The sequence below is a fragment of the Melozone crissalis genome, unplaced genomic scaffold (assembly GCF_028551555.1).
Source record: "Melozone crissalis strain CALT ecotype California unplaced genomic scaffold, PUWL_Pcris_2 ptg000097l_1, whole genome shotgun sequence".
In the NCBI taxonomy this organism is placed as follows: domain Eukaryota; kingdom Metazoa; phylum Chordata; class Aves; order Passeriformes; family Passerellidae; genus Melozone; species Melozone crissalis.
Window position 1 is genome coordinate 786,438 of NW_026535874.1, and position 22,397 is coordinate 808,834.

The window sequence follows — 22,397 nt, forward strand, 5'->3', positions numbered from 1 at the left end:
ATCCTTTCCCTCTCAGGACATTCTAGTGCCATGCACTGGAATGGGATCCAAAAAGCTCTGGCTCATGAAAAGGTCTCTCCAGGAGTTTGCTGTCTCCCTCTTGCACAACAAAGTTCCTTCCCCTCTCAGAGGCTCTGTTTTCATGCATATTGCATATATAAAACTTGAATGTCCCTGAAGGGATTCGGTGCCTGAATTCATCAATTTCCTGTGGAAGTGCTCTGGGATGCTCTTGTGAAAGGCAGAGTAGGGAACCGGGTAGGTCCAAAATGGAAGAAACAAGGAGTGATGCTGGTAACACGTAGCTGCAAGCCAGCTTTGTCTCCCCTTGGCAGGGAAATGCTGCAGTGGGTGCTCTGTGATCTTTCTGTGCCCTCCTGAGCAGCTGAGTGGGAGGAAAAGCCACTTGAAATGGTTGGTAGATTCTCCCTCAGCTATGGCAGAGGCTTTGAGGCAGGAGGTTCTCTGGAGGGATGCTGGCTTTGGAAACCTCTGCTGAGCTTGCAAGTGTGGAGTGAAACTCCCTGCTGGGCCAGGGAACAGCAAGTTGTCCTCTGATCCCTGTGGGACCCTCGTGGCTTGGGCTCAGCCTTTGCTGGGGAGCTGCTGCTGCTCCTCCTCAAGTGCTTTGCTCTCCTGCGCTCACACTTCTCTCTGCAAATCTGTGGCTCATGAAACCATCTGCTGGCCTTGTCTCTCCCTGGGGCTGCAGGAAGTGTTTGCTGTGGCTGCCGAAAGAGGTGTCTCAGGAAAACTTCCCAGAGGAGAAAGAAACGGAGAAGGTGAAGGGCTCTTGTGGAGATCACAGTGCCCTCCTGAGCAGCATGGTCCAGGAGAAGATGGCAAAGGTGCAAGAAGACCCCATGCTGTTCTCTGATGACATTTTTTTCATTGAGCCAATGGTAAGTGATAGCTGAGAACATTCTCTTCCTCCTTCCCCCCCCGTCCTCCCACCCACCCTACTCCCTACACCCATCCCTTCCCTGGCTGCGGTCAATGGGCAGATCCTCAGCTGGCCCCATGTGCTGGCAGGGAGGACATGGAGTTTCTGGTGAGGCTGCAGGGCTCGCTGCTGAAAGCATTTGTGCCCTGCAGGCTGCAGGCAGGGCTGGGAGCCTGACAAAGCCCAGCTCTGCTGCCAGGCTCGAGCTCAAGGCACTGCCTGCGTGTCCTGTCAGTGTCCCAGGGAGCAGTTCTTGTAGGCAGGGGCTCCCCCAACACGTGGGGCTCAGCAGAGGCTGTTGGAGCACTGCCAGCTCACACACTGACCTGGAGCTTGCAATTGTTCCCTGGCAAAAGGAGGCCAAATTCAGCCCAAGGTTAATGACAGAAATGCCAATCCCCTCCTGTAACCATGCCTTGCACTATTTCTGAGTGTCCCTTCCAGCGTCATCTGTGAGCCTGGACACAAGGGTGGAAGGTTGAAATGGGCCTTTGGAGTTGTCCTGCACACAGGGACAGAAAACCTTGTCCTTTTCTGGTGATGCAAGCAAACTGCCACATGCTCCCATCAACCAGAGCCTTGATTCTGAGTACTGGCATTGTGAGAGATGATGAATGCCTGGTGTGTGCACAGTGCAACATCCCTTCTCATCTTGGAGTAAACCCTAGAATAATGCCAGCCTCTGCTTTCTTTCAATACAGGTTAAACTAATATTTTTATTTCCAAGGACGGGGATTGTTGGATTTTTGGGTGCTGTTTAGATGGTCTGGGAAAAAGCCCAAAGATGGCCTTGGGCCCCCGGGTTCAAAAGGACGAGAGGAAGCTTCAGATTTGTTCTCGGTCTCGGTGTTTATTAATTGCTTATCTAAAAGATTTTCTCTTGGCCTGACAGAGTTCTGCTCAGCAGTCAGCCATGGGCACACACACTGAAAGCCCCTGGGGCGGTCACCTATCTTTATACCCAGAGTTACGTATACAATATTTATCATTTTTCTCCAATACCCTCTATCCTTATTAACCAGTGTTCCCCTAGTAAGGTCCAATCCCGGAGTGCCAACTCCACCACAGAAGATGGAGGCCTAGAGGAAGAAGAAGAAGGAGAAGGGCACGCCCCAGTACCTCCATCTTGCCTCTCTAGACCCCCCTGTACAGGGATCTTAAACCCTGTATCTCACACTCCAATTAACTTGTCCCTTCACCATTCACCCCAGTGAAATCCTCCCGTCCTCATACTGATGTCATCTCCCATGTGGGATCAAAGTCCAGCCACCAGACATTTCTGGCAACATTCCAGGACTCCCGAGCCCCCCAGGGGTAGTCTGGTTCACCCTGCACCCCAGTTCTGAGAGACTGAGATCCCACAGGGGATCATGTTCTCTTCTTGGTTACAGCTATGGCCCATCTAAGGCCAAGAGCCAGCAGGGCACAGTGGCAGTTGCATCCCACTGTAGCTGACAGCAGCATGATGTGCCCAAGAGCTTGTGTCAGAGCAGCAGGAATATTGTGGAGAGTGGGAGCTGATCAGCTGAGCATTGAGAGCTGTGTTGGGCTGGGTTTGGAGTGTTTCCTTGGCTCCTTGTGTTGTTCACTCATCACTGATGCTCTAAACAAAGGCTTACAGGAGGGTGGTGAAAACAAGCAATGTGAAGTTTTCAAAGCAATGTTTTGCTGTCTCTTTCTGCTGTAGGAGGGAGAAGTCAGGCCGAATTGTTCAGCTGAAATCAAGGTGACCTTCAAACCCCTGGAAGCACTGGAGTATGGAAGTGTGGCTTACTGCAGCATCTCAGGTGCAGCTCCTTTGCCCTGCCTCTCTCCCCCTCAGTGAAGCCATGGTGCCAGCCTGAGCCCGCTGGGCTCCCATGGAAGTGCTGGGAAGAGTCCCTGGTCAGCAGGGCAGTGCTGGCACATCCCCCCTGGCCCTGCAGCTCCCAGGGAGTCTCCCGTGCCAGGCCAGGGCTCAGAATGCTGTGTGTGCCTGAGTGATCCCAGAACAGCCCAGGCAGTGCAGGGAGAGGTTTTCATGCCATGGCTTTGCCAGCATTCCCTCAAAGGCCAGAGAGCTGCAGAGCAGAACAGCTTTAGTGAACAAGCACTCAGCCCCTGCAGGCCCCTGGCCTCCAGGATGGCTCCATTTGCCATGGATCCATCATCAGGTGGTAGGAGCTGAGTTAGAAATGGGCTCCCTGAGCCTGGATCACCTCCCAGTGCCCAGACAGCAGCAGAGCAGAGGGGGCTGAGCCCCCCTGAGCCTGGGCTGTTGGTAGAGGGAGCAGCCTTGGCCAGCAGCTGCTTCTCTCCCTGTGTGGCAGTTGTCACCTTGCAGCTCTCAGTCTGTGGCAATAGAACACAGTGCTGAGTGTCACAAGGGGAGCACTTGGGCAACAAAGTCCTGTGCTCCTGGGCCAGGGAGTTTGGGAATTGCCAAACTCCATAGGAGCTTTGTGCCTGCACTGAATGGATTTCAAAGCTCCTCTAGGTGCATGGGAAGGAAACCACAGAATCACAGTATGGTAAGGATGGAATGGACCTTAAAGATCATCTAGTCCCAAGGCCCCTGCCATGGGCAGGGACAACTCCCTCTAGAGCAGGGTGCTCCAAGCCCCATCCAGCCTGGCTTGGAACACTTTCAGGGCTGGAACCTCCACAACATCCCTGGGGAACCTGCTCCAATGCCTCACCACCCTCACAGGGAAAATTTCTCCCCTAATGTCTCACCTAAATCTCCTTTCTCTCCATTTCTACCCATAACTCCATGGCGTGTCACTACAGGCACCAGAGATGTTTTAAACTCAGCAAACTGGTGGCTCAAATTGGAAAGCAGCCCAGGAAACGGGTTAGAAATTGCAAGTCAGCCTCAGGGGATATGTCCTGAGGGAAGAGAAGGGTGCATATCTTCTCCTGCAGCATCAGGAGCTGGTTGCATCCAGCTCAGAGTCGGGGACTAGCATTGAGGCAGCCTGGAAAATGCAGTGGAGCAGAGGGAATGATTGTACTGCAATGGACATCTCTCCCCAGGCTGTGAGAGCAGGCTGCCCCTGCAGCTCAGAGGGGAAGGCCAAGGACCCTTGGTTGAACTCAGCTCTCCTACTCTGAACCTTGGGAACGTTTTCGTCAACACCCCCCATGTCTATGAGGTGAGCAGCAGGGCTTGGGATGGATGCTGATGGCTCCTGAGGCAGCAGCAAGCCTGGTGCAGCTGTGGAATTGCTGCCAACCTGGGCAGCTGTGAGCAGGGAATATTTGATGGACTGCTGAAATCTGGGGGGTCACAAAGGTGTGTCAGTTGTTCCTGAAGCCCCAGTCCCTGCTTTTGGGCAGCCTTCCTTAGGGATCATCTGGGAGGCTTCCTGCAAAACAACCCCTTGGCACATGAAACCCTCACTGGCTCCAAAAGCTGCATGTTCAGAGGCTTTTGTGGCAGTGCCAGACACAAGGCACCTTTGGACTGGGCTCTGCAGAAGCAGCTGCAACAAACTGGCTGCCTTTGAGCTTCAGCCCACTGCCAACAGCTCCCAGCCAAGTGTCTGCTGCTTATTGCTGCAATCACAGGAAATCCTTGGGAGTTCTCTCCCTTGCTGACCAGTCCCTCACCACACTTCAGCCTCGGTGCATCTCTGGCTCTAGAAAGAGAAAAGTGTTCCTGGGCATAAAGCAAAGGTGTTTTCTACCTATTTGCCTCCCCCCCAGTAGAGTCAAGCTTGCAAAACCTTCATGAGGCACTGCATCATGGCCGACACTTTCAAAATCTTGGGCTGTGGATGGGAAAGACGCTGAGTTTTCTCACCAAAAGATGGTGCTGTCTGTACGTTTTGATGCTGATACCTCATTCTCAACTTATTGTTTTCATGGTCTGGAAAAAGTGAATGAGCAAATGGTGCTGTTGGAGCTGTGCTCACTGGGGCAGCAGCAGCTCTGGGGTGATTCCCTACGCAGCTGCAATCAGCCCACGTTGCTCTCAGGGCCAGCTCTCAATGCGCTTGGTGCTGCTGAGCAGAGGGGCACTGCTCTGTGTCCATGGGATAAGCCCAGGGTGACTGCAGTTCTGTGGAGTTGCCACTGCTCTGCGTGAAAACCCAAAGGCAGAACTTGTCCTGTTGAATCTTTGGACTTCTGCCATTCAGCAGCACAAAGCATCTTCTGCCTTTTCTGGGTGTTCATTGCATCATTAGACAATAACTCACAAGAAGGGAAGATTCCACACGTATTTCCATTTTGCTTTCTTGCTGCTGCAGGTGAAACTGATGAACCAAGGAGCTATTGATGCTCCCTTCACCTGTCTCCCTTCAGCCACCAACCTGGGCTTGTGTTTCAAGTTTGCCCCCGAGAAGGGCATCATTGCAGCAGGTGGGAGCCAGAGTGTGCAGATCTCCTTCAGTGCCACCGTGCTGGGGAGTTTTGAGGAGGAGTTCCAGTTCAGTGTGGCTGGATCTCCTGTGCCTGCCATCCTGACCATCAAGTAAGGACCCTGGGAGCTGGGTGGGCACATCTGTGGCTGTCTTAGGAACATCCCCCACCTACCTCCTTTTGGGGTGGAGCAGAGGAAAAAGGTGTTTTCTGAGGTGTGAATCTCTGCTCTGCTGCTGGCATTGCTTTAGTGTGAGGCTGCCTGCTGCCCTGTGTGGTAGCTGGGAGCTGGAATGACTCCTCCCTGCAGGGATCTCCCTGTGCCTTGGGCCATGGCAGGCAGTGGGATGGATCAGCTTTGGGCAGCAGCTGCTCTGGGATGGGATGTCCCACCTGAACCCCCAGCAAGGCCCCCAGGGCTTTGCAGATGGGCCAGCCTGGCTGATTCTGCAGCAGCAGCAGTGTTTGTAAAACCTTGTGTGAATAATCCATGCCAGATGGGCAGCAGCAGCCTCAGCTCACCTCTCATGGCCATGCTGTGGGGCACAAGCTGTGCTCCCAGCTCCTGTGCCCAGAGGGCTCTGGTGCCTCCTTTGCACAGCCAGCAAAGGGCTGATGTGGGAGTCAGGAACTGTGCAGCAGGAACTGTGCCAAGGACTGGGGCACCATCCCGTGGGCAAGAGACAATCCTGGCCCAGCCAAAGGGAGAAGGGCGGATCATAGGGGAGGCAGAGCTCAGTGCTCAGCACCACAGCATCGTGAGGCCTTTCCCTGCCAGCCTAAACCATGTGCTGCAGGATAATGCAGTGGAAGCAGGAGAGCTGATGCTGGCTGCTCTGCAGCTTTGGAGCTGGGCTGCTGCTCTTGGGAGGCACTGGCTCCAGGCAGTGAAGAAATGAAAACAATCTGCACTGCATGATGCCAATGAGATATGGGAGATGGTGAAGAGGAACAAGGAAGTTATTCCTTAGCAAGAGAAAAGTGGTTAGCAGGTGCGCCCATAGTGGAAAAACAGTGACGCTGCCTTTGTTTTTGGAGGAAAAGTGCTGCTTTTTCATTTGGAAATCAAGAGTGAACCTTTCACCATCAAATAATTGATTCTCCTCTGTCCCTCCCCCAAAGTGGCCATGGGGTGTTTCTGCATAAGCAGCTTGCTCCTTGAGCAAGGGCAGGTGTCTCTTGTTGAGATGTGCAGAGCAGAGCCAGGGGCAGTCCTGTGAATACAATAGAGGACACAGTTCACTGGTTCTTGATTTTGAACCAAAAGGCAGAGTGGGCACTGATTGGCATCAACCATGAAATCAACTGGTGAATGTTGTGCAGCTTCAAGTGCTGATTTCAGTGGATATTGGTGGCTCTTGGAGTGTGTCTGCTGAGTTGAAGGACAGGTGAGGTGCTGTGCTAGATTCAGGACAGCCATATTTGGTTGTTGAAGCTCTTGCTCTTGGCTGTGCCAGCTGGTGCACTGCTGACAAGCTGGTCCTTTCCTCTAGGATTCATCTGTGCCCTGGGTAGAACTGTTGCTGCTCTTTTCAGAGGATGTTTGGGAATGTCCTGGACTCGTGTCTCAGAACAGTGTCTGTAATGATTGTGTGGGTCAAACTCTCTTGAGAAAGCTCCTCCATGGGAACAGCAGTTGCAGCTCAGAAGGAGCAAAGCAGGGAAGCTGTGGCTGGAAGGGCTGCTTACAGAAGTTTGTGGGGACACCTTGATGTCCATGCCATTGCAGATGGGGAAACTGAGGCACGGAGCCATGTCTGGGTGTGTGTTCAGGGTCCTTCATGGGACCCCCAGCAACCCGGGGGCTTCTCCTGCCTGCCCTGTGCCCAGAGCCCATCAGGGGCTGTTGGCTGCTGCCCCTTGGCTTGAGCTGCCTCCTGTGCCCAGGGCTCTGTGCTGAGCACACGGGGCTGTGTTGGTTGGAAACCCAGGGTGCCCTGAGCCCGGGTTTTGTGCCCCCGAGCCACGACAGCCGCACCTTTGCAATGCCTTTAACCGAGCCATTGCGTGCTCTGTCCTCGGCCTGCAGGGGCAGCGTCACTGCACCGAGTTTACACTTCGACCTCGCTGAGCTCGACTTCAGGGACATCTCCTTTGGTGAGTGTTCCCTGGGCTGGGACACAGCCTCAGGGATGTGTGCCTTCCAACAGAAAAGCATCCCTCACTCCTGCCCTGCCCCAGCAGACTCTTCAAGCTCTGAACTGCAGGGCTGCTGCTGCTGCTGCTGCCTCAGGGGGCATTTTGCCATTGTGAGATCCAATGGAAGCAAGGAATAGGAAGGCAGTATTTTCTGGTGTCTCTGTGCTGCTTTAAAGGACAGATGTCTGCCAAGGAAGGTGGGAATCTTGCTGCAATGGAAAGTTGAGCCCCTCCCTCCAAATGATTATCCCTTTGAAATGACAGGGCTCCCAGGCAAAACTGTGCGAAAAGGAATAACAGTTCTTTGCTAGACTGTCTCAGGAGAGCACAGACAAGAAGGCAAGAACAGACATTTCCCAGATGCCAAGTCCTGTTTTTCCCCTTTGGTGGAGGTCTGGTCACAGCAGGAGGAGCTGTGGGCTCTGGCAGGGCAGGGATCCCCCCCAGCCGGTGCGGAAAGGGAAGGGAAGGAGGAAATGCTCCTTTTGCAGAGCCCCATAGGGCAGGGGGATGTGGGCAGTGCCCAGCAGCAGCAGCAGCGGGGCAGGCAGGCAGGGTCGGTGCCAGCGCTGAGCTGCAGCCAGGGCAGCCCCGGGCCAAGCACAAACCTCCCGCAGCAGCAGCGGCCGAGCTGCGACCCCCGAGCGGGAGGAAGGGAAGCTCCGCTCCCTGCCCAGCCTCAGCTCCCACTGCACAGCCGCCCACGGCATCACGCCACAACTCCCAAATCCCCCAAGGGAAAAGCCCAGCCCAGGGCCGAAACCCCCCAAAACCCCCCAGAACCCCTATCCCCCTTCCCAGACCAACGGCAACATTCACTGCCAAGCGAAAACCCAGAACAATGAAGTTCATGAACTTCTGAAGGAAACTCATTGCCTTTTTTGAGCTGCTTCTTCCCCAGCCTGCATCACCACGGAGGCGCTTGTCAAGTTGCCTTTGGAAGGAAAGAAACACGAAAGGCAAGAGATGGAAATATGGTTCTGAAGCAGGAGATTGATCCTGCTGAATCCAATTTCATTCCTAAGGGCTCTTCGGCTGAAGGCAGCTGTTGTGTCTTTGCTTCTTTGTAACTCTTGACTGTTGTCTGCATGTGCTGGCCTCAGTCTCCTTGGAGGTTTTGACATCTGGGTTTGTCCTTTTTGTGCCTCTCTTGCCTCCCTGCTGGAGTCCCTGCTGGAGCTGGCAGTGGTCACTTGGATGGGCACAGAGAAGCTCTGGGCTGCAGCTGCAGTTGTTTATTCTCCCCATCTGTGTCCCAGATGCTCTTGGTGAGCAGGCCTGGGGAGAAGTCTCCTCCCCACAGAGCTGGCCAGCCCAGCCAGATGTGCAGTGCACAGCAGGCTGTGGCTGCTCTGCGGGCTCTGCAGGACATCCCCACCATGAGTGGCTGTATCTCTGGCTTTGCAGGATGGAAAGCAAATCTCAGAGCCAAGGTGGGGTAAACCCTTGCAGGCAGCACTCTCAGTGAGCAGCATGGCTGTGATGTCCCCGTCTGTTGGGTGAGGTGGGACCTGGTTCCTAATTGCTAATCTCAAAGCAAGGCTTGGCTGTGCCCCCAGTTGAGTGGGCTCTGAGCTTTCACGTGCTCAGTCTGTTTGGCCCAAAGCAAGAGATGCCTTAAGGATCCTGCAGAGAGAAGCTGCATTAGGGTGCTTTGCCTCACGTTCTAGTTCCTGATTCCATCCTCACTTTCTTTTGCTGTAGCTTCTTCTCACTGACAACTCACTCTTTATATGTCTTGAAAAAGGTGGCAGTGTTGGCAGGCTGAGCAGGGAATTGGACAGCTTGAATTCTCAGAGTAAATGCTGGGTCTCGGTGCGCACTCATCACTGGGAGAGAACTGGTGCTGGTTTGGGGCAGGTGAGGGAGCTCGTCCCCATCCCAAAGAGAGAAGCTTGCAGTGTTCAGCAGGGCTAGGAGTGGGCATTTTCAAGGCTGCAGTCTGGAATCTGTGTCAAAGGGAACTAAGTGACGATTAATTCCTCACGCAGCTTCTGGGTGAGCTGTAGTTCAGACCATAAAGAGCTCAACTCCAATCCCACTTTGATCCTGCCAGGATCTTGCCCCCAGGATCATGCCCTGCTTGGTGCCTGAATGGATATTTGTGTCCTTGCCCAGGCTTTCCCTACACGCAGCGCTGCCGCCTCACCAACAGCTCCGCGGTGCCCCTGACGTTCCAGCTCCCCATGTCGGACGATGGCACGCAGCCGGCTGTGGACAGCGTGGATCAGATCCGCAGGGACACCGACCCGGCCTGGAGCAAGGGAATCCATTTCCATGTGGAGCCCAGGGAGTTCACCCTGAATCCCAGCCAAGGCACCATCCTCCCCCAGGGACACCAGGACATCGAGGTACGGCAAGAGCCCAGCCACAGCCGCTGCAGCACCAGGGCTGGAGCTGCACTGCAGGGTGGGAGGGCTTTAGCTCTGGTGCCAGCTTGGAGCATCCTGGCACTGAGAGATCTGCACTGCTGGGGGCCTCTGCTAGCTGGCTTACTCGGGATGTTCCTCAAAGAGCACTGTTTGCTTTCCAAAATCATATGCCTGAGTTCACAGACCTTATGGTCAAGGCCTGAAGCCATTCTTGTGTTTTTGAGAGCGATTGATTTGATTGCAACGGGGCAGAGCAAGGATGAGGGCAGAAGGTGGCTGTCAGAGAGATGTCATTGTATCAAGCAGTGAGCTTTTCTTCGTGGTGTCATTTCCCCCCTCCTGGGGAGCAGAATGATTTGTGTTCACTGCAGGAAGCTCCAGTGGAGACAAAAAAATCTGCAGCCATGTGTAGCGGTTCAAATTTATTGTATTGATTCCTTGTTAAGTGGTTTGTTCTGTTGTACCCCGTGTTCTCCCCGAGTTGGTTTACCCCTGGGATTTACCTTCCCTCAAAGCTGTCCCTCATGCCATTCCCTGCCCCTTGTTCCAGCTCTTTCCCTGCCTGTCAAACCCAGCCCCTTTTGTTCCCCAACCTTCTTTGCCAATTTAACCTGGAGCCAATCCCTGTCTGCAATGCCCCTTTGGAATTCCCCTATTCCTGGAGGCCCCATTGGCCCATGTGAGCCATCCTCCCCACCCTCCTACCCAAAGTGGCCCCAGACACTTGATGTAATCCCCTCAGTGCTCCCCTGAGGATTCCCTTTTGGCTTGCTGTTTGTATTCACCCCCTGATTTGTATCTGTACAAAAGCCCTTGCACAGGAGTGTCCAGGGCTCTTTTGGCTTTGATCCTTTTGCTTGGAATAAACCCTTCCTTGTGGAACTTCAAGACAGAGATCCTCCTCCTTTCTCCTCTGCCTGGTCCCATTGGTGGCTTGTCTCTTGTGGCATAGAGCAAGAGGCTCTGAGGGTTCTGCCTGTGGTCAATGCCCACCCTGGGGCAGTTCTGAGGGTTCTGCCTGTGGTCAATGCCCAGCCTGCGGCAGTTCTGGTTCTGAGGGTTCTGCCTGTGGTCAGTACCCACCCTGGGGCAGTTCCCCACTCCTGGTGTGGGGCCGCAGTTCTCAGGGCTCTGGCTCCCAGGGCAGCCATGAACTGCCCAGAACCTGCTGGGCCACACTTTGCCCTCAACCTCGTGCTGTAAAGCTGAACTCATTGTGGTCGAGTCAGATTTCCTCTGCATGGATGTCTTTGTAGCCAGATGAGAAATTGGCCCCATAATTTGAATGCAGTGGTGCCTGGAGCTGTAGTCTAATGTTTTAATGTAGCTGACCTGTGCCCTGATAGCAAGGTGTGTTTAGAAAATCTGGTATTGCCAGAAGGCTTTTGTTACTCTGAGACTGTGCTCTACACATGGAGCAGCAGAAGAATGAAGGCCAAATCCTCCCTCAGGAACTGGAGGTTATCACCCGTGGGTAATGAGCTTCTGTAAGGAAGCATTGACTGTTCTTCTCTTCCACCAGGTGACCCTGTGCTCCAACACGGTGATGGAGTTCTACCGGAGGTTGCTGGTGGACCTGGAGGGTATTGGCAAGGGAGTGGCAGCCCTGATCATCACAGCCAGGTACCAGCCCTTGCCTGGCCTCCCGCAGGCACTGCCTTGCCCAGGCTGTGCTGGCTGCAGCTGCCAAGGAGAAGTGCTGCTGAATGCCCTCATGTTGTGCCAGCTGGACATGAGAACAGCAGTGCTTGGGCAGCAGCCCGTGGTGAAAAGCACATTTGCTCACAGCCCAGCATGGTCCTGAGCCCTCTTCTAAAGGCACCAGGAATGATATCATTGATTGGCCTGGTTTTTGGTGCTTGAGGTGGAACAAATTTCCTGAGGGCTTCCTCTCCTTCAGGCTGCAAGAGGTGGAGTTGTGCTGGTTGTGAGCACGGTGCATTGGTTTGGGCCACAGCAAGCAGCTGCTGAGAGTCAGGCTCTGGCTCTGTCCATGAGGGCACATGGCAGGGGGGAAGTGGCTCCCAGCAAGAGTGGGGAGGGCAAGGTCTGACAAGGGGAAAGCAGCCCTTGATGTGGCAGGTCAGCTCCAGTTTTTGTCCTTCCCTCTGCTTCCCGTTTTGAGCTTTAATGTCGTCAGAGTTGAGACAAAAGTCGTTGTTGCTGCAGCAGAATTCCATGCTGCTGTGCTGCTGTGGGTGTCAGTGTGATGCCCAGAGGGATGCAGCTCCCTGGTGCTGTTCCCTGTGCCAGGCAGAGCCATCCAGGCAGTGCCTGGGCTGCCATTGTGTACAGCAGGTGGAGCTGGGGCCAGGCAGTGCCTGGAGCTGTGCAGTGAAGGAGCCAGGGAGCTGCAGGGCCTGGCAGGGGCTGATCAGCCCCTCTGTGGGGCAGCTGCTGTCTCGTGCCCTCCAGGGCTGGGGCAAAGAGCTGAGTTCTCAGGCAGGGCAACAGCACCATGGCAGAGAAGGGAGTCATTTTTACTGAGACCCTGGAGTTGTGTGTTCCTTGAGCCTTAGGGAGCACTGATCCTTGTTGGCAAGGCTCCCCCGAGCTCGTGGGTCACTGGGACTGTTCCAGGAGTCCTTGCAAGCCTTCTTGGGTAAAGCAGGGGCTGAGGCAGCTGTGGGGCAAAGTGCTCTGCCTGGGGCACTTGGCAGCCTCTGGGTGCTGCCTCTCAGGGTTTGCCCCTCCTTGACAAGACATGTTGGAGTGGGAAGAGGTAGAAGGCAATTTATCCCTGTAGGGCTCTTCAATGTGCATTTGACAGTGACCAATGTGTTCTGCTCCATTTCACAATCTTTGGGGGTAGGCATTCTCCATTCTCTCAGTATCTCTGATTGTCCTGGGGTCATCTCTTAGCCCAGATGTCTCGTTCCTGAGCTCCAAGTGTCCTCCCCAGTGCTGCTGTGTGATGAGTGCCACCTGAAGGTGCCCTACGAGAGGAAGATCCTCATTAGGAATCCCAGTCACCTTCCTGGCTGCTACGGGCTTATTCCCCAGGTTTGGCATCACATCCACCTCCTCCTGTCAAATATTCCTGAGGAGATTATTAGGGGAACAAAGGGTTTGGATAAGACCTTGCTGGTTTCTATTCAGTCTTAAAGATCTGCTGAGAACAGGATCCTACCCAAGTGTAAACTTGAGGAGGCAGTTTAAGCTCCTGAAAAAACAGTTGATGTTCTAGTCCTCAGGGTGTTTTCCTGTGGGAGATCTTAGAGGGTTGTGAAAAGCTGCTGCACCCACAGACACCAGTGCCTGTGCTGGCAGCCTCCTTGCAGGATGCCCTGGGAGTGCTAAACCTACAATCCTTGCATCTTGTTTGTGCCTTTGACCTTTGTCCTGGGGAGTTTTAAAGGTGTGTGTAAGTTGCTGTTGTGGTGGATGTTAAGGAGCCTGAAGTTTCTTGAGAGGTCCCTCTGAATCTGCGTTTCATTGTGTCCCTTCGAGAAACGCAAGGAGGACTCTGCTGTGCTCTACTCCAGCCCCAAGCCCTGTGGGATTGTGCAGCCCCAGAGCACAGCAGAGATCCCAGTTGTGGTGGCAGTGCAGGCCCTGGGCACTCATCGCACCAACGTTCTCATCGGCGTGTTCGGGGATGAGAGAAACCCCCTAGTGAGGGCAAGGGGAGATGTGAGCCTGTGTGCAGCTGCTCCTGGCAGGGTGCACAGGGACAGGGATTGTGCTGGGGAAAACAGGCACGGGCTGCTGTGGAGAAGGACAGGAGGGATGGGGGCACAAACAGCTCCTGCCTTAGAGGTGGGAATCTCAGTGTCTGACACAGAATGGAGTTGGGCTAAGCTGGAATCCAGGGGCATTTGAGTTCATTATTCTTTCAAATGCTGTTAACTTTGGAAACATCTGTTTGAAAATGTCATCTCTCTGAGTGCAAAAGAGCATGTCAGAAGACTTGTGGGAACCTTGAGCTTTCTGTAAAAGAAAGGAAAGCTGGCATTTGAAGAGTGTTTGCAAGGACTGAAACTTCGATTAAAACATATGGAAATGGCAATGCCAAATTCCCTGGATGGCAGCAAACATCTGAACCCGGGCCATCGTGGCACTGCCTGTAAATCAGTGAACAGGAAGGAAAGGCAATGCAGGCTGTGCCAGGGAGCCTGAAGTTTGACCAAACAGTTGCTTTCAACTATCAGGCTGCTTCCCTTAAAGAGGAGGGTTTCTCCCCACCAGAAGAACCAGTTGTTTAACTGTCAGGCTGGTCTTACCTAGAGATTTCTTGCAAAGATAAAAGCTTTGGGCCAATAATTTTTAGTTTGAAAGGTTCTCTTACCTTAATCCTTTTCAATTTGGAGGTGAACATGTAATTTTCTTTTTCCCCAAAAGCCCAGCATTTCAGCTGGAGAGTGGTAGCTGTCAGGTTGAGCTGTTGAAGCTTTTTTAGGTTTGTCTGTTGTGGTTTGTTTTGGGTTTTTTAAAATCTTTCTTGCTTGCTTCCTGGAACAGAGAGCACAATTACGAAGCTCAGGACGGCTGGCAGAAATCTCCCCAAGCCCAAGGCTGGCAGAGCTTGGCAGGATCCCAGCACCACAGCCTGTGTATATATGGAAGGATGGATGGATGGATGGATGGATGGATGGATGGATGGATGGATGGATGGATGGGCAATGCGACCTGAGTCACCTGGGAGTGTTGTAAAATGTCAACCAACCCCCCAGCGGTGTCAGGGGAACACTCCTGATAAATCCCAGGTGGAGCTGCCGAGTTTCTGGCCTTGGGCACTGGGTGGGCTGTGCTGGCTGGGCACAGGCTGGGTCTGCCCCTCGGTGTCTCAAATCTCACCTTTTTGCTGCCTTCTCTGTCTTTTCCTCTCCCACTGTGCTTTTTGCATCCCCACCAGGTGTTAATGCCTGTCCTCTGTAGTTGCTCAATGCAAGCAGGTACAGCTCTTGCAGCACCTCAGTGCCATCCCTGGGCTGCCTTTAGAACAGACCTGCCCCAGCCTGGATTGGGAAGGGCTGGATCAAACCATTTCTCAGTTCAACGTGCCAGCACTCAGCCAGGGGCTGCATCCTTGCCAGGAGCTGCTCGTGCAGGTGTCCCTCCCTCCCTCCCTCCCACTGCAGGTCCCTGGTCATAGTTATTTGTTTTCCAGAGATGAGCTCCACCCACCTAAATTCAAACCCCAGCCACCGAAGGAGAGGAGAACCAGTCTGGATTGTGCAGCAACTCGATGGAGGCACTTCAGGACTGGAAAGGAGGAGGCAGCCAGAGCCCTGAAAGAAGTGCAGGATTTTACCCACTCTTCAGGAGCAGAGGTAGATTTTCTTGTACACCTATTGCTTGCTTTGCCTCCCCAGCCTGCCAGCACCAAGTCCTGCTCATGCTGAGCTCCCTTTTTGCTGCCCTGCTGTGCTGTGCCCTGACAGTGGGCTGGGCAGCAGGGCCAGTGGCTGGACATGGGCTGAGGGGGAGGGAGAAATAGGAGAGTTTTCCTTGGAGAAGCTGGCTCAGATCCTACAGGCCTGTGCTGAGTGTGGGATTTTTTGCCTTGTTTCCTTCCCAATGTAAGATGAGGCTTTTCTCTGCATCATCATGGTAACACCTCCAGCTTCCCTCCCAGAGCAAGCTGGGGTGATCCTGATCTCCATGGAGCCTCTTCCCAAAGCAGCCAGACTCCCTGTTTGCAGGGCTCTGCTTTCACCCAGAGCTGCTATTGCACTGCTGGCCCTGGAGCTGTCTGACAAAGGGAGACTTTGCAGAGGGGCTGTCTCTTCTTCCCAGCATAAAAAATGGCTTGTTTTTTGGGTGCCAGCACCAACTGCTGAGCACCCTCACCTGCCTCGAGGCTTGGAGGGATTCAGGTGCTCCCTGGACGTGGCGCACACTGCCCTGGGAGCAGAGAAGGCAAGAGGGAATCTGTCTCCCTTGCCCATTGTCAGTGTGGCAAGCAGGGCTGGAGCTGCCAGTGCCACTGGGGGCCCTCAGCATTGGCCACAGAGGGGCCTCCCATCCCTGCAGGCCCATCACAAAGTGCTGCTGGAGCAGCTGCTTGTTGGAGAGGCCGTGCAGGACACGTTGCAGGGCTGCCCAAGGACGCTGTGCAGCACCTGTGGAGGGCACTGCTCCCCCTGGAACTCCTCAGGTGCTCCACAGGAAATTTTTGCAGGAGCTTTTGCTGTAGCACCTTGAGAAAGAAGCATTTAAATCAGAGAGAGAGGGGAAGAGCCTCAGGAGTCAGATGAGCTGGGCTGGACTCCTTCCCTCAGCTCCAAGAGCTCTCACTCTGAGTCTCCTCCTTCTCTAAAAGCAGGTAGTTTTAAAACTTTTTAAAGGCAAGTTGTGCATCAGAGAGAATTTCTACTGCCAGGAGACATCCTAGTTCACTTTCATGTAATGTACTAATTAATGCATTGAGCTGTGAGTATGGGAGAAGATTTTCCCCATGGTCCCTGCACTGGTCAATGGCATGGATGCAGGATGAGGTGAGGGTGATTCTGGCAGTGTTTGGGGAATAGGCCCCTCTGGCTACAGCTGCACTTTGCTCCAAGATGCTCCATTGGATCCATTTCCATGCTCAACACCTCAATCTCTCCTGTCTTCCATCCAGGCTTTCAATATCCTGCCACTGCCAGGTGTGCTGCAGCCAGGAGAGAGCCAGCAGGTCTCCTCCACCTTCTCTGGCCACCTCAACACCACCTGCAATGTCCCGGAGCTGTGCCACATGGAGGCAGGCTCCACCTCCGAGGTGCTGGTGCCCAGGGAGGCCTCACGTGTCAGCTCCTCCCTGAGCCCCCAGGAGATCAGCTGTGGCTCTCAGGCCCCTCTCAGGGACAGGTGAGTCAGCCTTCCATGGGTTCCTGCTCTGCCATGGGTTATTGTCCCTGCAGGGCTTCCCTGCTCCAAGGCCTCTGAGCTCAGAGGAGCTGCAGAGCAAAGGCCAGCAGCAACACAGGGATGGCCACTCTGAGCTCCCTGGCTGCCAAGAGAGGAAGGACCTTCTTCTGTTGAGACAGAACATCTTCTTCTCTATTTGAGTGCTGAGCCCTCCTGGCTTAGCTGCTGTCTGCGGGGAGCTGGGCTCTGGGCTTGCCTTGGCACTGCCTCTAGAGGTGTCTTGAAGTCCATGGTGTTGAGTTGCATCTTCTTCATCATCTGCCTTCTTCACCAGAACAGTGGGATTGTGGTATGGGCAGGCGTGGGGCACAGAGCAAACCTTGCTTTGGGTCCTGCTCCTGCCACAGATGAAGTCCTTGCACTGCTGATCTGCCAGGGTTCTCCTTATGGTGGCAGAGCAGCCAGAAAAGCTCCTGTCCTTTAGGCTCCCCTGCAGCTGCAGCCGTAGGCAAGCACAGGAGAAGCTCAGCTCCAGCAAGGCAGCCCAGCTCAGGACACACAGGCCAAGTGTGGAGCTGGGAGTGGAGGTGCTTAAAGCAAGCCTGTGCATCAGGACTTCTTCAGGCCAGAGTGAAGTTGGTTTCATGGGGAGGAGACGGACGAGGCTGCTTCCAATGATTTCCATGGCAGCCAGCACTGGTTTGCTTGGTCCCAGCTGGGTTCCAGCAGGAAATCTGCCTGACAAGAGCCTGTCTTGCAGGAGAGGAGTTCCTGCAGCCTTTGCTTTCTGACTGATAGGATTGTTCTCATGAAAGAGCAGGCTAGGAGTCATTAAAACCGAAGATCACGGACAGAGACTCTCTAACTAATTAAAGTTAGACAGTGGGATGTTTATTAACACCAGCAGGCGGCACCAGAGCCGTCCCTAAAAGGCGTGCCCGCGTTGTCCAAGGTTCTTTGCCCTCTCTTTATTTCCCAAGATCTTACATAAAATACATCTGCACAACCCCAGCACCTCCCATCCCTGCTCTGTATTCAAATGAGGTCATTGGTCCTTCACTCCTGTGCAATTCTTCCCTTGAATTGGATTGGTGGTCTCGAATTGGGTCAGTGGTCTTAAGGGATGAAGTCAGGAATGTCTTCATCAGGTCTCTGTGACCCTCTGGCACCATCCAAGGTCCCCTGCTTAGTGATTGATTGACATCAAGCCCAGGTGCTAACCATTGTTCTACTGGTTTCAAGATGTTCTTATAACAGTTCACTTCCTCCACTTCCCTCTAGAAAGAAGCTCCTAATGGTAAACAATAGAACAATCAGCTCCAGCTTAAGCATCTCATAATCATTAAGCTATGGTCTGCCTATCTAACCTACATCCTGATCAATGGGAATTGCTTCTAACCCTCAGCTGAAATCTGAACTCTTTAAAATCATGCTTCAGCTATGCCCAGGGAGAAGGGGGCTGAATGAGCTGGGTAAGAACTGTAGGAGAGCTAGGCAGATGTCAGCAATCTGTGCTCTGCTTTAAACTGGGAAGCCAAGAGACAAAGGGCGTTTCCAGGCACCAGTGCAGAGAGCTGCTGGATCAGCCTTTGGCAGGGGCTGGAGGGGTCTGGCTGTGCCTTCAGAGGGAGCTGGCACAGTCAACACCTTATGATGGCAAAGCTCAGGTTTGGCTGGTCCTGGAGGTCCCCTTCCACCCATGCCCTCACTTGGGATGTTCCCAACCTATGTGGGTTGAGGAGAATTCACGGAAATGGCCTCAGGGTCAAGGAATGAAGTGCAGGGTCAGTCAGGACTAGGGAGCCCAAGGTTCTGGTGGGACTCTCAGCCATATTTTCTGCTTTGTCTGCAGAAGGGAGCTGAAGGAGCCAGCTCAAAAGCTTGAGCAGGAGGAGGCAAAAGCCTTAGAGGAGGAAGAGAGGAGGAAGGAGGAAGAGAGGCAGAAGAAGGGAAAGAAGAGTGTCTCTGTTGGCAAGCAACCTCCAAAACCAGGAAAGGGGAAAACCAAGACCCGAGAGAATAAGGAAACCAAAATCCCAAAAAAGGAAACCAAAATCCCAGAGAGGAAGGAAATCAAAATCCCAGAGAAGAAGGAAAGCAAAGCATCAGAAGGGAAGAAAATCAAAGCATCAGAGAAGAAGGACACCAAAGCATCAGAGAGGAAGGAAACCAAAATCCCAGAGAAGAAGGAAGACAAAGACCCAAAGAAGGCGGAACCCAAAGCTCCAAAGAAGGGAGAACCCAAAGCCGTCAAGAAGGGGGGAACTGAAATCCCAAAGGACTAAGCTAAGATGGAGAAGAACTCTTTATTCTTTATTCATACAACTCATTTTACACAGTTTAACAGACCTTGTGTGCACCTTTAGTTCGTTCAAAGATTTCTTATCAGTTAGTTGATTATTGGTTAATAAAATAGATTTTACTTGTGCATCAAATCTCTCTATTGTATTGTTTACCTCTTCACTGATTCTCATGGAACAAATTACTTGTTATTGCAGGTGCATTTGTTTTTCACCCTCAGAATAGAATGGTCACAAAGTCTCATTCTCAAAATAGCTTCACATGGGAACTTGTAATTGCTTAGTTGCACACAGAAGAGATGAGAGGCCAGCTATTGATATGGCTGAACAAGGCTTCATTTCAAAAGGCTTTTCTTTTATCATTATTCTACCTGTCTATGACATCTCCCATGGTGTCCTTGGACCCACATTGTCACAACTGACCCACAGTTCCATGAGGTTCCCCTGTGTCACCATGGTCACTGTCAGAGGCTGGATGCGATCAATGTCGTGAGACACCCTGGGATGAGCTGTCAATCAGTCACACAGTGGGTACAGTGCTAACCCAGCCCTGATTGCCTGTGTGATCAGAAATCCCACGTGGGGGAGGCTCACAAGGGCCCGGGGGCTTAAAAACATAGAGCACAAGGTGAGCCCCTGGTATGGACTCTGCCTTCTCCTGGGGTTTGTGTCGCACCCACACTGGAACCCTAGGAGCTGTTAGTCATATGTGTGTCTTTCTATAGAGCTTCTGTCTTTCTGTCTCTCTCTCTTTCTTCTCCTTCTAATGCTCTTTATATGGAACATTTTTGGATACCCTAACAGCTTGCGTGTTTTAATGTTTCCAGGATAAATGGGCTAAGTTAATGAAGTTACTGCTATGATAAGTGTTTTATGTGTAATTTGATGTTGCGTTAAATCCTCTTCCAAAGTTCTTGATTTTTTGCACTTTGCCAATAGAATTTTGTGTCATTTTGACCTCTTACGAATGTCTGCTTGGTGTTTTTCCTGTGCACCAAACTCGAGTAAAGGTGGCAGATGAATTGGTGAATTGGCATGCAAACCCCGAACGGAGCTCTGGGTGCGTGGAGGATCGGGGCAGTGTGAGTCGCGCACAATCCCTGGAGTGCGGGGACACGGGTCCCTACCAGGGTTTGGGGTGCTCCGAGTACAGCAGCAGCACTGAGTAGAGCCAAGAGGGCCCCAGTGCCCAGGGTGGAACGGCGGTGCTGGGGTTCAGTGTGCCACGGTTCAGGTAGAAACCATAAACCCACTGGAGGCCCCTTGGGGTCACAGGGCAGGGAAGGGCTGTGCTTACAGGGCAGGGCAAGGCTGGACCTGCCCCTTCCTCCCCCCTCCACACACAAAATTTTTAGAGCAGACGATCTCCTCCAGTCTGTCACAACAGGCAGTGTTGGAGGTGAAATCCCAATTGTGGCCATGGGCACCTGGGTGAGAAGGACAGTTCTTTTCCATGGGAAGGAAAGCACAGAGCCTCAAGGTTTGGAAGGCAAGTGAGAGCCTCAGCAGGCCAAGGCCAGCTAGACTTGTCAGTAATTGCAGAGTTTGGATTTAGGGAATTTTGGAGGTGGAAACCCAATCTCAGCCATGGGCACCTGGAGAAGCAGGACAGTTCTTTCCTTAGGAAGGAGAGCATGGAGCCTTTCCCAATGTTTTGGGGATGGATGAGAGGTGACCCTTGTGAAACCACTGCCTGCCAGACTTGTCCTGGCAATATTCCTATTGGAAGACTCCCTGGATATAAGGACCTTTGGAGGTGAAATCCCAATTCTGGCCATGGGCGCCTGGAGCAGAAGGACAGTTCTTTTCCATTGGGAAGGAAAACACAGAGCCTCAGTGTTTCAGCAGCAGATGAGAAGTGACCCTCAACATGCAAAGGTCAGTTGGACCAGTCAGGCAGTCTATGGGAGGCCAAAGCAGCCAGACTTGTTCTGTGTTCCCTTGGTTTTGTGGGGCTCCATATTATCACAATGGTTCCTTGGATCCATGGGGCCCCGCAGTGTCATAATGGTGACTTGATTCCATGGGTTCCAGAAGTGTCACAATGGCCCCTTGATTACAAAAAGACTTGCAGTGTCACACTGGCCCCTAGGTTCCATTGGGTCCCACAATGTCACAGTGGCCCCTAGGTGTCATAAGGCCCTGCAGTGTCACAATGGTCCCAAGGATTCCATGAGCCCTTGCAGTGTCACAATGGTCTCCGTGGCTCCCCAGGCCCCACAATGTCACAGGACTCCTCTGCTCCATGAGGTCTGGAATGTCACAATGGACCTTTGGACCCTGGGGTTTTGCTGTGTCACAATGGTCTCCTTTGGCTCCACAGTGTCACTATGGACCACTGATGACAGGAGGCCACTCTGTGTCACCCTGGAGCTTTGGTTCCATGCAGCCCTGCAGTGTCACAATGGTCTCCTTTGGTTGCCCAATGTCACAATGGACAACTGATGGCAGGAGGCCCTGCAGTGTCACAATGGACCTTTGGTTCCATGCAGCCCTGCAGTGTCACAAAGGCCTCTTGGTTTCACGCGGCCCCACAATATCACAATGGTCCTCCCAGGATCACAATGGTCTCACTGATTCCATGAGGCCTCACAGCGTCACAATGGTCTCCATGTTTCCATGAGTCCCCTGAGTGTCACAATGGTCTCTGTGTTTCCATGGTGCCCCTCAGTGTCACCATGGCCCCTTGGTTCCATAACACCCCAAAGTGTCCGGATGGTCTCCATGGTTCCATGCAGCCCCACGCTGTCACAATGGTCTCCATATTTCCATGAGTCCCCTGAGTGTCACAATGGTCTCTGTGTTTCCATGGTGCCCCTCAGTGTCACCATGGTCCCTTGGTTCCATAAAACCCCAAAGTGTCCGAACGGTCTCCATGGTTCCATGCAGCCCCACGCTGTCAAAATGGCCCCTTGTTTTGATGAGGCCTCTCAGTGTCACAATGATCCCTACATTCCATGGAGCCACACAGCGTCAGTACAGTCCCCTTGGATCCATGAGGCCCAGCAATGTCACAGTGCTCTCCATGATTCCATGAGGCCCCACAGTGTCACAATGGTCCCTTGTTGTCACAGGGTCCCACAGTGTCACAATGGTCCCTTGGTGTCACAAGGCTCCACAGGGTCACAATGGTCCCTTGGTCTCACAGGACCCCACAGTGTCTCAATGCTCCCTTGGTTCCATGGCCCTGTGCTGCTGCGTTCCCCCCTCCCCTTCTCAGGCCACACTGCCAGCTGAGAAATGCACCTTGGGCCTCGGCCTTGGCCAACAGCCCCTGGGCTCAGCTCCTCTGCAGCTCATCACAAACACTGCTCCAGCCACTGCTGCTTCCCAACCAGCTCCTGGTTTCTGTAGGAGCAGCCCTGGGAACTGTTTTTGTTCCCTCAGTGGCACAACATCCCTGTTCTCACACTGCCAAAGAAAGCTGTTGGTGTCAAGTGCGGCCAGGATGAACCATTGCTGGGACTGAAGCCCCTCTCTTGGGGCCCTGCACACAGCGCTCCAAAA